Below are 17103 nucleotides of genomic sequence, written 5' to 3'. Positions count from 1 at the left end.
CCAATGAGTCAACTCTTTGCATGAGGTGGCCAAAGTATTGGAGTTTCAGCTTTAGCATCATTCCTTCCAAAGAAATCCTAGGGCTGATCTCCTTCAGAATGGACTGGTTGGATCTCCTTGCAGTCCAAGGGACTTGCAAGAGTCTTCTCCAACACCACAGTTCAAAGGCATCAATTCTTTGGCGCTCAGCTTTCTTCACAGTCCAACTCTCACATCCATACATGACTACTGGAAAAACCATAGCCTTGATTAGATGGACCTTTGTTGGCAAAGTAATGTCTCTGCTTTTGAATATGCTATCTAGGTTGGTCATAACTTTCCTTCCAAGGAGTAAGTGTCTTCTAATTTAAAGGCTGAGGTTTTTATAATTTAACAATTCCATGATTACTATGCATGGTCTATAATGGTCTGGCAATGTTTGAAACTACTTATATTTCAGGATAAGAAAGCCCCATACAGGGGAGAAAAAGCAGAGTAGAACTTTCTAGGCCAAGGAATAAAGTATCATCCTTTACCACACATTATTCTATCAATTTCTTAAAACTTCTCTGTTTCCCCCCATATATTGGAAGTATTTTCTTTCAGCCCATTTGCAGAAATCCTAAGCTCTGAAGTGAGACAACCAAAAAATCAACCAGTGGTGGGGACTGTGCTTGTGAAGAGAGCTAAAAATATTAAAAGCCAGGTATAATAAAGCTGAAACACAAATACTGTGCCTGTTCTGTCTTTTTACATGAAAACATAAATTTGGAATAGTTAAGTGATGTATGAAGATGGATTAGATACCTTTACTGTTGCCAACATGAAATATATAGGTGTTTTAATTTGTGTCTGTGAGTAGAGGTTTCAGGAAATAAGTACAGGTGATATATGCTTACTTTAGCTTCTCATTGTCCTTCACTTCGGCAAAACTCATAGATTTTAGCTGGAAAATTAGTCCTTTCTTGGCTTTCATTGCTCTTTTCCCTATCTTACAATTTATATAGAAACTATCTCTTCTGGAGTTCACTCATTCACCTTAATTCATTGCCTGTCCCATTCTGGTTTATTTATTCCAGATGTTTATCATGCACAGCATAAAATACATAATGCAGGACATACTTGTGGGTAGTCATGCTTTTACATTGGCCCTTATACTGGATTTCTTGGCATCTTAAATTTTTTTAGATGATGAGATTTCATTAACACAATATCAATATCTCATATTATTTGGTACTATATGCATTTCAAAGAACTACAACTATTTTACAAATAGCACACTTATTCATTTTGTGTGGCTAAGAGGGTACAATTTCAGATGCCTATTTCTTAATAGGATTTAGAAAAAAGATTTTCCTGTGGCCTGGAAAACCTGATTGATTCTTCTAAATTGCCAGGTTATGTGTACATTCAAAGAAATGTGAAGAACTAATGAGAAGAGAAATCTATTGTATTAAAGGTTGGGAATATATTAGACAAAGCAATAGTTATAGATATAAATAAGAGAATGCTGCAATGTTTATCTACTTGTGATCACCCAGTGATGTGATCCCAGGTTATACCTGGATTTTGACTAGAAACTTAAAAAACACATGAAAATAATAATCTTGAAGAAATTCTAAATTAAAAAAAATATTTTAACTAATTTACTAAATGTTTCCCAAATGTATTTGATCACAGAACTACATTAAAATATCTGGCACTTCCCATTTCAGTTCCAGCATAAAAGTCTGTTGGAAGCCATTGTTCCTATCCATACAATAGGAAAAAGAAAAAAACTAAACAAATTGAAAATCAGTTACTTTTCTTGGACCCATCAGAACTGAGGTTGCAAGACAAACTACTCTGAAACCTGCAGAGAGTGGTGAATACAGAGTTGTAACTAAGATCTGCCTATCTAGAACAGAGGTCACTGGAGCCAGAGCGGGAAGGAATACTTAAAGGGTAGTTTTGACAAACTACTGGAGGCTGTGTGAAATCACATGAAAATGAGAAATTACTGGTTACTGGGATCCCCATACTTTCATGAGTGTCACCTCTAGGAACTCCACCAGGTCCTCACAGTGAATAGATGACAAAGAGCTCCCTCATGGCTCTGCAGGAACAAGGGATAGTAATTATTATGAAATATGTCCAGATTATTCTCTTAACAAAGGCATAATTCTCCTGTGGGAGGGGGGAACTTTTACCAGAGCTTTATCCCACCTAGCGGAGAGGGCGGTGGCACCCCACTCCAGTGCTCTTGCCTGGAAAATCCCATGGACAGAGGAGCCTGGTGGACTGCAATCCATGGGGTTGCTATGAGTTGGACACGACTGAGCGACTTCACTTTCACTTTTCACTTTCATGCATTGGAGAAGGAAATGGCAACCTACTCCAGTGTTCTTGCCTGGAGAATCCCAGGGACGGGGGAGCCTGGTGGGCTGCCATTTATGGGGTCGCACAGAGTTGGACACTACTGAAGCGACTGAGCAGCAGCAGCAGCATCCCACCTAGGGAAAGGCATTTCTTTCACTGCAGCACTCTTTAGCCTTTCTGTCTTACCTAAGAGGAGGTAGGGAGGAAAGAAAGCTATGAAATACTTGAGAAGGTCACAGGCAGGCAGAATATAGTCCAGCTAAAAATTAACTGTAATATTGTAAAACATTTCTCTTCTCCCTCACTTTACTGGAACACCAACAAGTCTCTAATATAATGACAATGAATTTCAGTGGAAAGAACTGTCTGGTGCAGGCTTTCTCTTGCAGAGAGAATCAAGGCAAGCCCAAAGTTAGGAGACCAAAAATAGGGACAGTAATAGAGTTTGAAACATTTGGCAGCTACATAAAACATTAAACACTGTTCAACTCCTAGTCATATTAACATAAAACTTTACATGAAAAGTTTATTTACCTCAATTCCCATTCCAAAATTAATGACACCAAAGCTCAGATCTAAAAAATTTGGAAAACACTAAGTGGTATAAATATAAGATAAATATAAAAAAGCTACACCTAAGCATGTCACATTCAAGCTGAATAAAACCAAAGACAAAGAAGAAATCCTGAAAGAAGTCAGAAAAGAAAAACAAAGACTTTCCTGAGAGAGACAAAGATAAGAATTATAGCAGACTTCCCTTCAGAGACCATAAAACCAAGAAAGTAGTGAAATGCTTAAGATGTTGAAAAAAAGAGAAACAAACACCAATCTGGAATGCAATATTCAGTGAAATTATCCTTCAAAAGAGAAAGATAAATGAAGACATGCTCAGAAAAATGAAAAATGAGGGAACTTATTACCAGAAGACATGACCTGTAAGAACCATTCAAAGGAGTTCATCAGGGAGAAAGAAAATGGCATAGATTAGAACGAGACAGCATAAGAGACACTGATGTATAGAACAGTCTTTTGGACTCTGTGGGAGAGGGAGAGGGTGGGATGATTTGGGAGAATGGCATTTAAATACATATAATATCATATATGGAACGAGTCGCCAGTGCAGGTTCCATGCACGATACTGGATGCTTGGGGCTGGAGCACTGGGAAGACCCAGAGGGATGGTATGGGGAGGGAGGAGGGAGGAGGGTTCAGGATGGGGAACACATGAATACCTGTGGCGGATTCATTTCAATATTTGGCAAAACCAATACAATATTGTAAAGTTTAAAAATAAAATAAAAAAAAAATAGAAACTCAGATCTACATTTCAAAAGAGAGAGAATTAGAAAAGAAAGAAATGAAGAGGAAACAGAATTACAATGAGCCTGGAATATCATATATTATTAAGTAAGAAAGCACTCAAAAAAATCCACGACAATGAAGAGCTGGGTCAAAGGAACACGAGAATCAATTAAAACAGTTCCCCAGTGGTCAAAGCCAGAAGATTTGGGCCAAAACAAAAACTGTGCTGGATTGCAATCCAAAGTATAAAATAATATTCATGAGTCTCTATACATTTATTACAAATACATAATTTATATATATTAAATAGTAAAGGATAAATAAATCTCTCATGCCACAAAAGTAGATACTTTTATGTAGATAATTTATGTAGATGCTCTGCCCTAAAGGAGATGGAGAGAACCTCCTACTCCTCAAGTGTGGGCTGTGAATTGTGACTTCCTTCCAGAGAAGGCAGTGCAGAAAGGGGGTAAAAAAGAGTGATTTGCAGTGGAAAAACCTGACGAACACTAATCTGGACAAGTGACAGTAACATCAACAATGATACGTCAATTTGGGTAGTATGTAGTCTTCATACAGTGCAATAAGAACAGTACTTTACATCTGAGGTTTTCTTCCCCCAAACCCGATATTCCAGTCTAAGCGTGAGAAAAACACCAAACAAGCCTCGACTGAGGGATGTTTTACAAAATACTTGACCAGTAATCTTTGAAAGTGTCAGGGTTATTAAAATAAAATTTAAAAACATCTGGGCATCTCACATCACAGAGGAGCCTAAGAAAACATGATGATTAACTGTGATGTGGCATCCTGGATGGGATTCTGGAGCAGTAAAAGAGCATCAGATAAAAACTAAGAATATCTGAATCAAGTATTTTTTAAATTAATAAAGTATCAGTGTTGTTAATTAAGTGTGACAAATATACTATAATAAATAGATAATACTATACCATGCAAGATGTTAATAATAGGGAAAACTGAGTTCAAGCTGTATGGGAAATTCTGTATCATCATCAAAACTTTCCCATAAGCCTAGAACTATTAAAAAGTTATTTAAAAAAAATCAAGGATGACATCATTCCTGACAAATCTCAGATTACAGTTGAAGACAGGCTGAAAATACTGTCTTTATCATACACGTTTCTTCTGCTTAAAAAAACAAAACAAAAGCCTGCTAAATTTTGCCCATGTTTCTCAAAAATGCTCTACGATATAATGTTTACTTTTGTCTTTTCAGATAGAAATATGAGGATCAAAGCTGTTTTATAATTTTTTGTTATAATTATTTTTAAATGTCTGGCTGTGCCACACGGTTCTTTGACTAGGGATTTAATCGGTCAACATTCAGAAAATGAAGATCATGGCATCTGGTCCCATCACTTCATGGCAAATAGATGGGGAAACAGTGGAAACAGTGTCAGACTTTATTTTTTGGGGCTCCAAAATCACTGCAGATAGTGACTGCAGCCATGAAATTAAAAGACGCTTACTCCTTGGAAGGAAAGTTATGACCAACATAGATAGCATATTCAAAAGCAGAGACATTACTTTGCCAACAAAGGTCTGTCTAGTCAAGGCTACTTGTTTTGCCTGTGGTCATGTATGGATGTGAGAGTTGGACTGTGAAGAAGGCTGAGCACTGAAGAATTGATGCTTTTGAACTGTGGTGTTGGAGAAGACTCTTGAGAGTCCCTTGGACTACAAGGAGATCCAACCTGTCCATTCTGAAGGAGATCAGCCCTGGGATTTCTTTGGAAGGAATGATGCTAAAGCTGAAATTCCAGTACTTTGGCCACCTCATGCAAAGAGTTGACTCATTGGAAAAGACCCTGATGCTGGGAGGGATTGGGGGCAGGAGGAGAAGGGGACGACAGAGGATGAGATGGCTGGATGGCATCACTGACTCGATGGACGTGAATCTGGGTGAACTCCGGGAGTTGGTGATGTACAGGGAGGCCTGGCGTGCTGTGATTCATGGGGTCGCAAAAAGTCAGACACGACTGAGCGACTGAACTGAACTGAACCACTAGACCACCAGGGAATTCCTAGGATCAAAGCTATTTTAGTTAATTTTAGACCACCACACTGTGAGGAACAAATATGCATCAGAAAATAATGACACTTTCACATTATAAACAAATGCAAAATGGGATAAATTGTGCCAGATTTTTTCCAGAACAAAAGTCTTTTTTTGAGAACACATTAGAGGGGGTTTCCTAATACCTCAGTGGCTGAAGAATCCACCTGCAATGCAGGAAACCTGCGTTCGATCCCTGGGTTGAGAAGATACCCTGGAGAAGGGAAAGACTACCCACTCCAGGATTCTGGCCTGGAGAATTCCATGGTCTATATAGTCCATGGGGTCACAGACTCGGATACAACTGAGCAACTTTCACTTTCTTTAAGAGCCTTGAAAACTGCATTAACTCTTTGGATTGTTTGCCTTCCAGGCAAGAGAACTGGAGTGGGTTGCCATTTCCTTCTCCAGGGGATCTTCCTGACCCAGGGATCGAACCCTTGTCTCCAGCACTGTAGGCAGATGCTTTACCATCTGAGCCACAAGGGAAGTCTAGTATCTAATTAAGCATTAGATAAATACAGCCCTTCTCTTTGTAATTTTTCTGATGCCATGATGAATCCTTTTGTTTCTAGTTTCTCTGGACGTGTATGATGAGTTTCACTGAAATATACACATTAGTCATTTAATAATTTCCAGTGCTCTGTTGAATTTTGTTAAAAACCAACATTACCAGGAAGAATAAATTAAAAAAGAAATATTAAAATGCAATTGAGGGTATAACAGCAAGAGATCTTAGGGTCTATGAATGAATGACATAACAATTATTTTTTTTTAACTAGTGAAATACTATATATAAGCCAGAAATATTCTTTGAAAGAGCTTCTTAAATTTTCTTATGTGGCCTTCATAGAGTGCAAGAAACTTCTTAAACTTTCCCTAAAACAGCTGTGTATGTGTATTTCCTGTAGGGAGATGACGTGAATTTTGTTCAGAGTAAAAGATTTAAACTGAAAGATTATCCATCAACCTTGTGCAACAACCCAGGGGCTACTAAGTGATGAGTTGCATTGTTTAGGATAATAAGGAAATGATGTATTGAGCTAAGCCCATCCTTAAATAGGAAAGTCTCTAACATTTTAGGATACTAGCTTATGAATCAAATGTCCTTTCCCTTCAATAGAGATTTTGATGACCTTTTCACTAAGTTTGATTTTGAGGATTCCACCATTCATATGTGAGCACTGACATTTCCAATCTCATCTGCTCTCAGTGTTTCTTGTTTATGAATTATAGTGGTGCAGGCAGCAGGAAAAGATGACTCAGTTAAAAAAATGTGATTATTGCAATCATGTATAGTTATCAGCTGACTTGACTATTTACTTTGGTCAAGTCAGTTAAGCTCTATCATCTGTAAAATACAGCACTTAATGCCAGGTTTCATCAAATGCCCTCTAGAGGTTAATAGTCACATTGCAACCTAAAATATTGGCAAGGAAGCTATGACTATTGGGTAGCTATGACTACTGGCCATATTAGCAACACAAGCTTTTAGTGGTTTTTATGTGTTAGGCTCAAGAATCACTTTAAAAAGGTATATTTACCTCTTGTCTTGTCAAACATAGAGAGTTCACATACCCAGGTATACTTTTTTCCACTAATTTATTTATTTTTTTGCATTCTACTGTGAGCCAACTGTCTTGGAAAGTTGAATTCTTTCTCCTAAAAAATATATATGTATATTTCACAATTATTTTATAACTGTTTTGTTAGTTTTAAAAGCCATGTTTCTAGACTCAAAAGTCACAGAGAACAGACCTGTGGTTGTCAAGGGGGAGAAAGGATGGAGGAGCGATGGATGGGGATTTGGGGTTAGCAGATGCAAACTAGAATATATAGAATGGTAAACAACGAGGCCCTACCACAGAGCACAGGCAACTGTATTCAATATCCTCTGATAAACCATAATGGAAAAGAATATGCATATATATGTATAACTGAATCACTTTGCTGTATAGCAGTAATGAATACAACATTGTATATCAACTATATTTCAATAAAAAAGAGAAGACAGCCATGTTTCTTTAAACTTCAACATTTTCTCTTGGTTGGTAGAAAAAGCCCACGAGTCATTAGACCATACTGTGGAGCTAAATACACAGGTAACTCCTAGTTTTTTAAGAATTCATATTCCAAAAGTTTGTTTATATCCTGGTTTTAGAACCTAGGATAAATTTCCCTTCAGAAGGTGGTCTGCATCAATACAGGAAATATAACACTCCTGTACAAACACAGAAAAATTCTGCATGAAATATTACAGAAGCAAAACAATCAGAAATCTCAAAATTGCCATCCACACACTTTAGAAAACCAAGAGTGATGTCAAGGTTGAAGCAAAGATGGAGAGTTGAAACAGAACCGTTCTCTGGGGAAATTGAACAGACTTAGGCCTTGAGGGAAAAGGGATTTGAGGAAATAATTTCAGTTTGCATGCGGTGCGAAGCAAGACACCAGACTTTAAAGAAGAGCAAAAACTTCAAGCATGACCCGTCCTATTCTACAGAAGACAGGGACTTTCTTTGATGGTTCAAGAGTGAAAAATGTTCTTCCTTGCTCAATACAAAGAAGAAGCATGTAGCCCAAGAGTCCCTGGCAGGCAGCATGAGACCGAGGAAGAGAAAACTTTCAGGAAAGGAGCCAATACCAAAAAAAAAAAAAAAGAGAGAGAGAGAGAGAGAAGAAATAAAGAATGTGCCCTAAATCCTCTCCCTACTCCACCTTCTAGTGGTGTAAAGTTTAGAGGACTGAGTGAAAAACTCTCCCCTGTTAAGGGCACATCTTCCTCAATAAGATCCCTCTACCCTATATGAATTCTTTCCCTTCCTGCTGGTCTCCTTGCTGCTATAAGCTTCCACTCATTGTGTCCATTGATGTCTGCATCCTTCTGGGACTAAGTTTTCTGTACGCATGTGTTTTTAATTTACATTAATGGTATTCTGCTACAAATTATGTTCTGCTTCTTTCCTTTACACTCAGCACAGCATCCCTGAGGTCTGTTTATGACACTATCTATACATCTGGTTGGTCCAAACTGCTGCAGAGATACAGACATCCCAGCTTCCACCCACATGCTGTGTTTGTGGAAACTGTGGGTTGGAGGTAAAATACTATTGATACTATAGTAAACAAACTGACTCATGATCTCTTTTGGATCTCTAAATATTCCATGTGCCATAGGTCCAAGAGTAGACTACTTAAGTCAGTGCAGTTCAGTTGCTCAATCGTGTCCAACTCTTTGCGACCCCATGAATCGCAGCACGCCAGGCCTCCCTGTCCATCACTAACTCCCGGAGTTCACCCAAACTCATGTCCATCGAGTCAGTGATGTCATCCAGCCATCTCATCCTCTGTCATCCCCTTCTCTTCCTGCCCCCAATCCCTCCAAGCATCAGAGTCTTTTCCAATGAGTCAACTCTTTGCATGAGGTGGCCAAAGTATTGGACTTTCAGCTTCAACATCAGTCCTTCTAAAGAACACCCAGGATTGATCTCCTTTAGGATGGACTGGCTGGATCTCCTTGCAGTCCAAGGGACTCTCAAGAGTCTTCTCCAACACCACAGTTGAAAAGCATCAATTCTTCGGCACTCAGCTTTCTTCACAGTCCAATTCTCACACCCATACATGACCACTGGAAAAACCATAGCCTTGACTAGATGGACCATTTTTGGCAATGTAATGTCTCTGCTTTTGAATATGCTGTCTAGGTTGGTCATAACTTTCCTTCCAAGCACTAAGTGTCTTTTAATTTCATGGCTGCAGTCACCATCTGCAGTGATTTTGGAGCCCCCAAAAATAAAGTCTGATACTGTTTCCCCATCTATTTGCCATGAAGTGATGGGACCAGATGCCATAATCTTAGTTTTCTGAATGTTGAGCTTTAAGCCAACTTTTTCACTCTCCTCTTAGGTCAGAGACCCGTATAAACTTTTCATTTAGCAAAACACTGCTAGCTTGCTTTTCTGAATGGCTTAACTGATTTACATTCCTATCAAAGGTGACTAGGTCTCCTTCCCACATTCTGACCAGCATTCTGTATCATCTTCTCTACAAACTGTTGCCATTCTCATGTGCATATATCACATTTTTGTTTTGGTGTATTCTCATATAGGTATTAGTTTTAACCATATTCTTCTTTAACCAAATTCTTCAAATACACATTTTGGCCCACTTTTCTTTGATTTGCCTATTCAAATTCTTTGCACATTTTTCTATTTGGTTTCCAAACTCATGTTTTATTGACAGGAGTTTTTTGTTTTTTGGGGTTTTTTTTAGTATACCATATGGTATTTACTTGTCAACTGTAGACATTACAAATATTTTCTCTTACTCTATTATCTGTTAGGTTTACCTATCTGTCAAACATTAATTTTGCTTAAATCAAATCTATCAATGCTTTGATTAACGATTGGCAGTTTGCAGGGTTTTCCAATTCTAAGTTAATAAAGTTATTTAACATTCGGGACTTCCCTAGCAGTCCAGTACTTAAGACTCCATGCTTCTATTGCAGGGGTCATGAGTTCAATCCCTGGTCAGGGAGCTAAGATCCCACGTGCCATGTGGCCAAAAAATAAGTCTAGGTAAATTTTTTTTTTTAAGTAAAATTCAAAAAATAAAACCATTTATCTACTAGTTTTCTTTGTTTGTTTTCTCTTTCACAATAGGTCATTAATTGCCTTGAAAGTATCTTTGAATGTAGCATCCATTAGCTTCCCAGTTTTGTACTTAATGAGCCAATTATTCCCACACCATCACTAGATTTCCATCTCCATTGCTTTCTGCTGCCTCCTTTAGCATACATCAAGTTCCTTTACACATACGGGTCTGCAGCTGAATTATCTGTTTTGATTCATCTATTTGTTCCTTTGCTAGTCTATACTCTTGTTATAATATTTTCATCAGATACCTTAATATCTGGTGTAGTCATCCCTTTAATTTTCTTCATTGACACAGATTTGGCTACTCTGAACTCCATTCTTTTATCTGAATTTTAGAATTTGTTTTTTGAACACCCCAAATATCTTAACACCAATTTGATTTGCATAGCATTGAATTTGCAATTTGGTTGATATTATCCTTGAATGTGAAGTCTTCCCATCTTTAAATATGGTATATTTGCCCAATTATTAAAAAATATTTTATCTAATATGATAGAGATTAAAATATTTCCCCATAAAATCTTGAATATTCTTAATTAGTTTGATTCCTTTTCTCTTTCAGGCTCACCCTTCTCCAGCCTTTCCCCACCTTAAGCCCCATACATATACACGTGATTCAACATTACTCTCTCAGTGGTCACTCATGAATTTTGCATTAGTTTTTCAGGTCTTCCTAGACTTTCTTTTTTATCCTGTGGCATTTCTGGAGCTAGGATGGTAAAGGCAACCTGCAGCCTATGCTGGTTTGCCCCCATGGTCCCAGTGACTGTCTATGATGGTTTGAGCTGAATTATTTTACTACTGGAAAGTGAACCTCCTAATTAAAACAACATGTCAGTAAGTAGCACACATAACAAAATGACAAATAGGGTTGTTTATGGGAGAACGCAATGACACCCCACTCCAGTACTCTTGCCTGGAAAATCCCATGGACGGAGGGGCTTGGTAGGCTGCAGTCCATGGGATTGCTAAGAGTCGGACACACGACTGAGCGACTTCACTTTCATTTTTTACTTTCATGCATTGGAGAAGGAAATGGCAACCCACTCCAGTGTTCTTGCTTGGAGAATCCCAGGGATGGGGGGAGCCTGGTGGGCTGCCATCTACGGGGTCACACAGAGTCGGACAAGACTGAAGTGACTTAGCAGCAGCAGCAGCATGGGCATTATTTTATATTTGTCATATGCTCTCTATCTCACGCCATCCAGTCCTTCTTAATCTTCCAGGCTCCCTCTGAGTCCTCCAGCAGCCCAGATCATCACATGGCTGCTAAGTCCTACTCCTCTTTCTATTCCTTCCACCTGCTCTACACAACAAAGCTCTTCAGTATCCAGAAGGGCTGGATCTTCCCTCTACCATCAGATCGTGATTTCTTCTCTTTTTAAAGTGATCTAACTTTAAAATTTAGAAGCGATCATTTGTTTATACAAAGAGATTTTTCACCCTAACAGAGATAGTTTCAATCCAAATTAATTTATAATTGATGCAACATTTCACAGTATAACCAATGAAAGTAATTCAATAAGTATGGTAGAGAATGTTCCTGGGTTGTATCATTATCAGGTAAGTAAACAAGTCCTAAGAGACTGTTCCACAGGTGGTTTATTCTTCACAGTATTTCCTCCTTTTTTATAACTTCTTCCTTTGTTTTCACTTTGCTTACTTAGCACCTAGGTTTTATAAAGTGAAAGTGAAAGTCACTCAGTTGTGTCCAATTCTTTGAGACCCCATGAACTATACAGTCCTTGAACTTTTCCAGGCCAGAATACTGGAGTGGGTAGCCATTTCCTTCTCCAGGAGATCTTCCCAACCCAGGGATCAAACCCAGGTCTCCCGCATTGCAGGTGGATTTTTTACCAGCTGAGGTTTTATAAAAATTCTACATTTTCTTCTTTATTTTTTCCTTATGCAACACTGTGACATTGCAATGTGGACCTGTAGTTCTCTGAGAGAGACAGGGTTTTATTCATCATGCTGTTTAAGTGCAGGTCAGTCTTAAGGCTAAGACACACGATATGCAAAATTATGAAATCTGAGTCTCTTAAGCCTAGACATTAACCCAGGAAACCTCTAAATTCTAATTAGCTTTCTCTTTACCCTCATTTTACTTTCTCTTCCCATCTTCACTGTGTGAAATTTTAAGTTCTTAATAGGATAAAATTGCTTCTACCTTTGTTTGTGAGATATGTCATTTCAAAATTTAATATCTGAAAAATGTCCAAAGGGGAATTTCATCAGATACACTCCACTCATTAGTACAAAGGTTACTGAGGTTCTCTATAGAGTATATGTAGAATATAAGGATCATTCTTTTGTGTGTCTTGCTTGTTTTATTCTTTCTCATTCTTGTCTCCTAACCTATCTATATTACAAATGTCTAAACAGGTATATTTGGTACATGCAGAAGTCTGTCAGCATAATAAGCAGATGTTTTAAGTTAAAGTCTCTGGTAAATTACACTTGTGTTCTTGTACTGTTTAGTATGATTTTAATAAATCACAAGAAAATTGATGGCTGCACTAATTAACTTTTTTCAGTAATTTTTAAATTTTCAGATTTATAAAATGTAATCATTGTTAAATTCTTAGTGTTTTATATTTCTAAAATATGGTTGTTTTATGATAAGCAAATATAAGTTATATTGGAAATACATGCGTTAAAAAATACTCCATATTTTTTATATTTTCACTAGCTATACCTAGAAAACTAAAGGCAGCTATTATTTTTTAATCAACAGTGGTTGTAAATATCCTATTTTACTTTTTTAGTACTAGACTATAGCACCAAGTGCTACACTTACTGTTCTACTTCTGATATTATGATTTCAAGGCAGTCGTAGAAAATGCTTTAGTAGATGTAATAGTCAACGAAGAGTTGCTAGAATTTGGAAAGTCATTTTGTAGTTTAAGGGGAAAATTAATTTTGTTTTGTTGTTTTAACTTTTGTTTGCTTTTCTCAAAAGTCCCTTCTTAACTAGTGAGCCCAAAATGTCAGGCCTGTAATCCCAGCTAGAGCTTTACCAGGTGTGTGTACTTCCCGGATCACATAGTTCAATGAGCTGTATTATCTGTCTCTGCACAATCTCTTCTGAAGTCAGTTGCTGATGCTGTAATCATAACCCTTGAAATGTATGGGTAAATAAAAGCTCCTTTATCAGAAATATATAACTACTCACTTTCTCAAGAGACTCTTAATGGTAAAATTATGGCAAAATGAGAAATTTCTTCCCTCCTATTTATTTGAAAACAACAAATTATAGTCATGATTTCAAGATTTCCTTCCAGGGCCTCATTAAATTGCCTCCAATGTCATAAAAAACCTCTTGTGAAAGATGCTTCCGGAGGAAACTTGTTACATTAAACTCTCAGTCAAGTCCTCTTCTCAAGTTTTGCTACTGTCTTTTGATCCAAGAAGAGCCACGGAGATGAACCATCTCTTCCTTAAGATTATTTAATAAATAATTTTCCATCCATTACTCTTATGCATAATAATCAGCAGCACTCTACACTAAACAGTCTTCTATGTAGATTCTACTTTAGGTTGGGGTGTGGAATAGACATTTTAGAATACTGAAATCATTTCCATACAAAAAGCCTAATTATGAACCTAGCAGGATATTTTGTTGTGTTTTGGTTTGTTTTCTAAAGACTGAGACACACTAGATAAAGCATTGTTCTTCTCTACCATGAACCATAAAATTAAAGGAGATAACTGGGTTTTCCACACTTGATTCTTTGTCTCTGGAATAGAATAGGTTTTTAGAATTTGAGCAGCTTAAAGCCATTTGGTTAGTTTTACAATATACTTTCTTTAAAAATCACTCTTCAAAAGTGCCAAGTTCCTGATTTTAAAACTCTAATCATTTGGTTTTGACCAATTGTATGGGAAGAAATATAAAATAGTTTTTATTCTATTCAGCCATGTTTTCTTTAGTCAATGCCATTTCCATTTTCTTGGTTTATTCCTTCTGGATTTTTCTAAATTGTTACCCTTCATACTGAATATTATGGGGAAAATATGAGCTTAATATTTTTTTTCCCAAAACTAGTCTTTTGGTAAAGGGCAAAGTTGAAGGCCAAAATAGACAGCTCAATCAACAGATTGATTTGTACCTCCAACCAGTTTGTTCCTCCACTAACATAGGCTACATTATATTTTCAGGAAAAACAGAATTCAAGACATTAGTAATAGAAGTGAACAATTCTTTAAGTGTTTGATAGATTCTCATTCTAGTTTATATATTAATCTTTAAAAATATTACCTACTGAGTAGCTCATACAAAATGGAACTTTTTAGAGGGAATTTAAGCTGATTTTTCTGTTCATCAATTTTATGGTTAGTTTTCAGATCAGATTCATGATTTTCTCTCCTTTGTTCTTTGTATTACTTACATTGTTTTATCTCAGGGTACAACAAAGAATAAAATTAACAGTGCCTTAAATGTGAGAAAATACAATGTTTATTTATATACAGTGGGTCCTCATCATCTAATTCTTACAAGAATATTTTGAACTGAGTGATTTTTACTTTCATTTGCAGATAAGAAAGTTGGGACTTGAATGGTCTATGTAACTTGCTCAAAGTCATAGTGAAGAGACCTGAGATTCAGACTCAAACTTCTTTTATCCCAGAACCTAAATTCATAACTAAAATACTAACTCCTAAAGGCTATGTGGATATCCTAGTGGGCATCAGAAAGGTGTCAAAGAATGTTAGAATCAGAAGAAATATTAGTGAGCATGTCATTTTAATATGGAGAAACAGAAGTTTATAAAGTCAATGACCGTAATGTCATATTTTTGTTTAGTGGCAGAAGTCAAATATCTTCCTATTTAAGTGCTCATTGAAATAATCTCAAGATCATTATTTATAATTTTATTTAAAATCCTTTTTACACTATTACTTTTATAACGTAGAAAATTCTTACGGTTGTTATGTATTTATTTTCTTTTTACTGCTCTAGTCTTGCATGTATGCTAAGTTGCTTCAGTCATGTCTGACTCTTGGTGACCCTATGGACCATAGGCTCCTCTGTCCAAGGGATTCTCTAGGCAAGAATACTGGAGTCTGTTGCCATGCCCTCCTCCAAGGGATCTTCCTGGGGATCAAACCTGAGCCTCTTATATCTCCTGCATTGGTAGGCAGGTTCTTTACTACTGGTGTACCTTGGGAAGCCTATTGGGTTACTCAATTTAAAAATAAGTCTTTTGTCACAGAAGAAATTTCTAATTCCCAAAAAAGTTGATTTCCAACATGATAATTTGGAACCTCATGGGAAAGACTTGAAAGCCTGGCTTATAATAATTGATTTGATTCACAATAATTACTTATCATCTTTCTTTCTAGTAATTGTTGCTTAAACATCAGGTAAAAAAGAGAGACAAATTTGCTTAAGTAAATGTTATATCTCAAAATTTTCAGAACTATACTGATTTACAATAATTTTTCTGAGTTTAACCTCTGTTAAAAGGCAGCCATTCATTACAAACCATTGCTCCCTTCGTAACAATAAAGAAAATAATGAGTGTGTGTGTGCATCCACCTGTTTGTGTGTATATGTATATATACACATATATATTTGAAGATATTCAATAATTGCAGATGTAAAGAATTCTAAAACTAAGATATAGAGAGGAATGAGGTCTAGAGTAAATAAAGGAAGATTGTTGGCAATTCTCTGGTGATGCTTCCTGAATACAAGCATATAGGGGAAAGATCAGACCTAGCATAGTGAGAGGTAATCTGTTGGAGTAAACAGAATCCAGTAGAGTTTTCCATAGCTGTGTAGGTGACATGAATGACTGGAATCTGGCAGAGCTAGTGTTTTCTTCCTATAAGACTTCACTCACCAACTAAACATTTACTAAGAGTGTGGCATTATAGAATGCTGGGGGATAGACTGGGGAAGGAGAGGAATCTTCATAAGTCTTGCACTTCAGTTCCAAAGTCCTGTTAGAATGATGTGCCTATAATACATATCTTATGGCTATCAATCTTTAGACATTTGAAAGCTGACATGAATTAAACAAAAGTGGCGAGACTGGGCACATTCAGGGCGGTGAGGAAATGTAGATCAATGGAACAGGAGAGAAAGCCCAGAAATAAACCCACGCATCCAGGGTCAATTAATCTACAAGAAAGGAAGCAAGACTCTACAATGGAGAAAAGAGAGTCTCTTCAATAAATGGTGCTAGAACAACTAGACTGTAAAAGAATTAAATTAGAACATTCTCTAATACCACACACAAAAATAAACTAAAAATGGATTAAATACCTAAATGTAAATGTAAGACCAGACAGTATAAGACTCCTTAGGAAAACATAGGCAGAGCACTCTGACATAAATCGCAACATATCTTTTTGGATCTGTCTCCCAGAGTAATGGAAATAAAGGAAAAACAAACATTTGGGACTTAATTAAACTTAAAAGCTTTTTGCATAGCAAAGGAAACCATAAACAAAACAAAAAGACAACCCATAAAATGGGAGAAAACATTAGCAAGCAATGTGATCTACAAGAGATTAATCTCTAAACTATACAAACAGTTCATATAGCTCAGTATATTTTTAAAAAGCCAATCAAAATATGAGCTCCAAATAGACATTTCTCCAAAGAAGCCATACAGATGGCAAAAAGGCATATGAAAAGATGTTTAACATTGAGAACTATTAAAGAAATGCAAATTATAAGTATAATCAGGTATTATATCATCTCATATCAGTCAGAATGGC

The sequence above is a fragment of the Bubalus kerabau genome, chromosome 4 (genome assembly GCF_029407905.1).
Source record: "Bubalus kerabau isolate K-KA32 ecotype Philippines breed swamp buffalo chromosome 4, PCC_UOA_SB_1v2, whole genome shotgun sequence".
NCBI classification, from domain to species: Eukaryota; Metazoa; Chordata; class Mammalia; order Artiodactyla; family Bovidae; genus Bubalus; species Bubalus kerabau.
This window is presented reverse-complemented; position numbering follows the sequence as displayed.